The sequence below is a fragment of the Anser cygnoides genome, chromosome 1 (assembly GCF_040182565.1).
Source record: "Anser cygnoides isolate HZ-2024a breed goose chromosome 1, Taihu_goose_T2T_genome, whole genome shotgun sequence".
Taxonomy (NCBI): domain Eukaryota; kingdom Metazoa; phylum Chordata; class Aves; order Anseriformes; family Anatidae; genus Anser; species Anser cygnoides.
This window is the reverse complement of record NC_089873.1, coordinates 136,421,998-136,427,170: the sequence shown is the minus strand read 5'-3', so window position 1 is coordinate 136,427,170 and position 5,173 is coordinate 136,421,998. Positions and strand designations below refer to the sequence as shown.

At 33.8% G+C, this 5,173-nt stretch overlaps 1 long non-coding RNA gene across 1 annotated transcript; it reads left to right on the top strand.

Annotated features, from left to right (window-relative positions):
* The first annotated feature begins 765 nt into the window (after positions 1–765).
* On the top strand, positions 766–4,738 carry LOC106040544 (uncharacterized). The gene is made up of 3 exons (XR_001209956.3): positions 766–1,802; positions 2,571–2,601; positions 3,575–4,738. It is a non-coding gene; the product is annotated as an uncharacterized lncRNA (long non-coding RNA).
* Positions 4,739–5,173: the final 435 nt, after the last annotated feature.

Here is a 5,173-nt window from a genome sequence, read left to right as displayed (position 1 = left end):
TTTGTATTCATGTTTTATATACACATGGAGGTACAGATGCTATTCTGAATAATCTAATTTTAAAGTTGAAAGCATCAATTACAAAAGTGTAACTCAATTAAAACTATTCACAGTAACGTCATTCATACCATGTCATAGCAAGATGGATTTGCAAGATTTGCTTGTACCTTAAATTTTCTTCATTTGATGTCTCAACCTAGTCATAATATTATGGTTTATATTCTACATTCCACTCCTAAAGCACTTCTAGATCTATTTAGGTCACTAATGATAAATTCACCAACATCTTTGAAGAAGAAAGCCAATATGCATGTTTGTAAATTAATGTTTGGTAGCTTTTGTTTTGTTTTTATTTGTTTGTTTTGCTAGTTTGTTTCTTACATATACTGAATTTAAGAAGCATATTTATTTTTGATAAAACCCTCTCAAGATGACAAATATGTTTAATTTGCATAAAAATTAAAAAATAGAGGTTGTGTGTTTAAATGTTAATGCCATACCTTGAATTTGTACCTCCAAAGTTCTCTTTCTAGTAGAGACTGTATGAAAAATGTTTTAAGTGTATTTTCTGTAAGCATTAGGAAAAACAGTTTTTACAATAAAATCTCTGACTGCAGGTCTTGTAAACTAAAAATGAAAGCCTTGTTTTACATGTCTTTGTTTGCTTTACTGAGAGTGGAATTCTTTTGCACAGTTACAATTTATTGTATTCTTGTATATTAGTTTGAAGTTCAGTAGATTGAGCTAAGTAGATTTGATGCTGAGGTCTGTTATAATGTTAAAATACATGATGCCATCTCTGAAGTCAGTTAAGCTCCAGAAAAAGTTAGGAATAAGCAAGAATTAGACTAAATATCAGCACAAAATGCACGTCAAAATGCTGTTGTGGCATACATGAAGGTGACCTGTGGTGGTATTGTCAATGCTACGGGATCAAAGCTTGAGTTTCTTTCTATCATGGGCAAGTTGGCAAAGGAGACATCAGTGAAAGTATGGGACACCAAAACTTGCTCCTGTAGACTGTAAGGAGTGGCTGAGAGAAAGGGTCAAGGATAATGTATGATAAACACTGAGTACCTCTTGAACTGTGGGTACTTATCATAGAATCATAGAATGGCTTGAGTTGGAAGGGACCTTAAAGATCATCTAGTTCCACACCCATGCCATGGGCAGGGACACCTCCCACTAAATCAGGTTGCTCAAAGCCCCATCCAACCTGGCCTTGAACACTTCCAGACTTCCAGGGATGGGGCATCCACAAATTCTCTGGGCAATCTGTCCTCACTACCCTCAGAGTAAAGAATTTCCTCTTTTTTTTTTTTTTTTTTTTCTAATCTAAATCAATCCTCTTTTAGTTCTAAAGCTATTACACCTTGTTCTATCAACAACACTCCTTGGCAAAGTGTCCCTCCACAGCTTTTCTGTAGGCCTCCTTTAGGTATTGGAAGGCTGCTATAAGGTCTCCCTGGAGCCTTCTCTTCTCCATGCTGAAAAATTCCAACTCCCTCAGTCTGTCTTCATAGGAGAGGTGCTACAACCCCTTGATCATCTTTGGATGTGTCCTAATATTTCCATGTCCTTCTTGTGCTGGGGGCCCCACAGCTGAATGCAATACTCCAGGTGGGGCTTCACAAGAGCAAAGTAGATAATCAACTTCCTCAACCTGCTGGCCATGCTTCTTCTGATGCAGCCCAGGATACGGTTGGCTTTCTGGGCTGCAAGAGAACACTTCTCATTATTCAGCTTCATTCCGCTTTGTCTGTATAAAGTTCTGCTTCATTGGAAACAAAAATGTTTCTAAGGTGGGCTGATGTACATTTTTATGATGTTTTGATACAGGATATGGACATGCGTAGGCTAACTATTGAGACTGAAAATATAAATCCAAAAGCCCAGTTCCAGTAACAATTCTACAGTTTGAAACAAGGTATTTTCTGAATCTGATCTGTGTGGATCTTCCCGTGGTGGCAGCTCAGCATAAAGAAATCTGGAAAATTAATCATAGCTTAATTCTTCTCTTAAACTTTTATCCCATACAACTTGCACAACATTTCCACAAACTTTGGTTTCCAGCAAGGCTGTGCAGGTCAAAGGATAAAAAATGTGTTTCTGTGGAGTGCTATTATCTTTTATTACATGAAATCATAGTGTTTGGAAAAGATAAATGAGTTTTTAAACATCTTGCCTTTTAAATGTAATTGTATAATTATTTAAATGACATCCATGTATGCCATTTTAAATTTTAATTGTAATTTGGGGAAAAAAATCCTTGACATTTCTATTGTAAAGAATCACATCCTGCTATTTATTTATTTATTTATTTATTAAAGAACAGCTTTTTTTTTTTTTTTTTTTTTTTTGAGGTGGGAAATGTCAGCTTATGAATTCTGCTGGAATCAGGGTGCTCCAGTTAAAAAAATAAATACATAATGTCTTTCAGATTTTTAAAATAATATTTATGCTGCTAGTTGTAATATTACTGCTACCAGAATACTGATAGTATTGTGAAAATTAGCAATAAGATTTTTTTTCTTTGTTCTAGAATAACCATTTTTTTTTTTTTCCAAAAGATTTCTGAGATACCGAGAAGATAAAGCTCATGTAAGTATTATGTCTTTCTTTGCACCACATACAGAATGGCATGGGGAATTTAGTGCTTTGGAATATCTGTTTGTTCTCTGAATAAAACCAGTCATATACTCTTTCAAGATATCAAACCAGCATCTTTTACAGTAAAAATTCATTTAAAAGAACGTTGCTAAGTCAAAGCACTTTATTCAAGCTTTATTTATTTATTTATTTTTAAAAGTTCTTTCAACTTTCAGTCAATTGTCATTAATGGCAGGCTGTAATTTTTAGCCTTGATATAAATACTGTGTGATTATTTAGTGGCAATTGTTCCTGGGTAAGTATATGAAATATTTATTGACTTCAAATATACACACTTTTTGCTAGGATAAAAAAAAATAAAAAAAAAGATTTCTGAAGAAAATAGCACTACGTTCTGCACAAATTGTCTATGTAATTATAATATATATAAAACTAAAACAAAAACAAACAAACAAAAAACCCTCTAAATCCTATCTGGATTCTTGCTCAGTGTAAATTCTGTTTTTTTTTAATCTCCTAAAGGAATTGTCTACTGGTGCAGAAAATCTTGTCATTAATAAACTGATTCACTGATACTGGATTCAGTAGTCAAACAAATAATTGGCCTGGCGTTAGCAATTTATCTTACTTATTTAGTTGTAAATAACACTTCAGCTAAATACATAAATTTTTTCAGGTAATTAAACTTTCACTTTTTAATTACTTGGTACAGAAGATGTAATTTTTATTTCAAAATTATTTTATCTTAAAGCTCTAAAGATTTATTAGAATGAAATCCTATAGCTATCCACATAAGCATAGGACTTCTGAGTCTTTCAGGAACATTCTCTGGATGTGGAAGTTTTACTTTGTCCTTCAAATAAGAACAAAAACTAACTTTTATAAATAATCTCATTAGGGTAAATCAATTAGAGCAAGATTAAAATTTACGTTACTTTACTTTACTTTACTATTTATCTTCTAGGAATACCACAGAAATTTACATCAAAAAAAAGACTGCTTCAGTCACTGAAATTCCCTAGGCTCAATATCTGACATGCAAAATGAAGATGTTTTTACCATCAGAACCCATGTTGTGGTCTTCTAAACATGAGCTATGAAATCTTGTTTTCAGTGTCCTTAAGAACAGCAAATTAAATTGGAGAAATTAATTTCTATACAGCATATTTCCTGATCAAATAATACTTTTATTCATATATTTATTATTATATTTATTCTTAAAATTGTTTTAAAAATTATTTGCCAAAAGTCAGTAACACATAAATACATGATTTCCTTTGAGACATTTGCTGATAGTTTGCGGAATCGCAGAATCGCATAATGGCTGAGGATGGAAGGGACCTTTGGAGCTTATCTGATCCACATGCCCTGCTCAAGCAATGCCACTTAGAACATGTTGCCCATGACCATGTTTGACCGCCTCTCAAAGGAGGCTCTCCCAAAGGAGAGAGACTGCACCACCTCTCTGGGCAACCTGTGTCAGTGCTCAGCAACCATCACAGTAAAAAACCCTCCTGTGTTTCAGTTTGTGCCCATTCCCTCTTGTCCTGTTACTGGGCATCATTGAAAAGGACCTGGCTCTATTCTCTTTGCACCGTCCCTTCAGGTATTAATACACATTGATGAGACCCCCTGAGACATCTCTTTTCTAGGCTGAACAGTCCTGGATCCCTCAGCTTTTCCTCATAGAAGAGATGCTTCACACTCTCCATCATTTTTGTGGCCCTGTGTGGGATACTGGGCAGCCCAGAACTGCACCCAGTACTCCTGGTGTGGCCTCACCAGTGCTGAATAGAGGGGAATGCATAACTATATGCATCGTGAGCTTGTAGATTTCTTGGTTTGTCATAGAGTTTGTAAGCAATCCCATGATGATGACCTGAGGAGTTTCATCTGATTCTCCAGAAGTCAAGAGCTACTCAAACATTACCTTATTTTCCAGTTCCATGTGAATAATTTATTTCAAATTACAGTAGGTACCAAAATTTTGGCAAATGAATCATGTCTCAAATATGCTTTCCCCCCCAAATTCCTTTCCTTTGTTTTCTGTTGTCATATAGGCATATCATGGATTAGTAAAAAAAATATATATATATGTTTATTATCATATAAAAATTTCTGCAACAAATTGAAAAATATATGTAAAGCTCTAGGTCATATTGTGTAAAGACCTTCAGAAATTCACTAAAAAAGCACAACTTCCTTTCACAGAGGAAAGGATATTAAGATTATTTATATTAAATTTTATGTGCTGAAATTAATATATACAGAAGTATTTAAAATAGATATTAAATACACATATGAAGACATTAAACCTAATATTTAAAAATATTAAATTATGTCTATTTAGAGAAAAAGAAGTATGTGAAATGAGATTTAATTATAGTAGAAAACAAACTTCATGACTGATATGTACGCTTTCAAATTACCAAAATGTGTAATGCTATCTCATTAAAGTTCCTGTGAATTGTAATGTTGTGATACTCAATATACGTATACATATATATAGACAGCCAGCCATAAGAACACTGGCAGATGCACTTAACATTCAAAAACTGCAAAC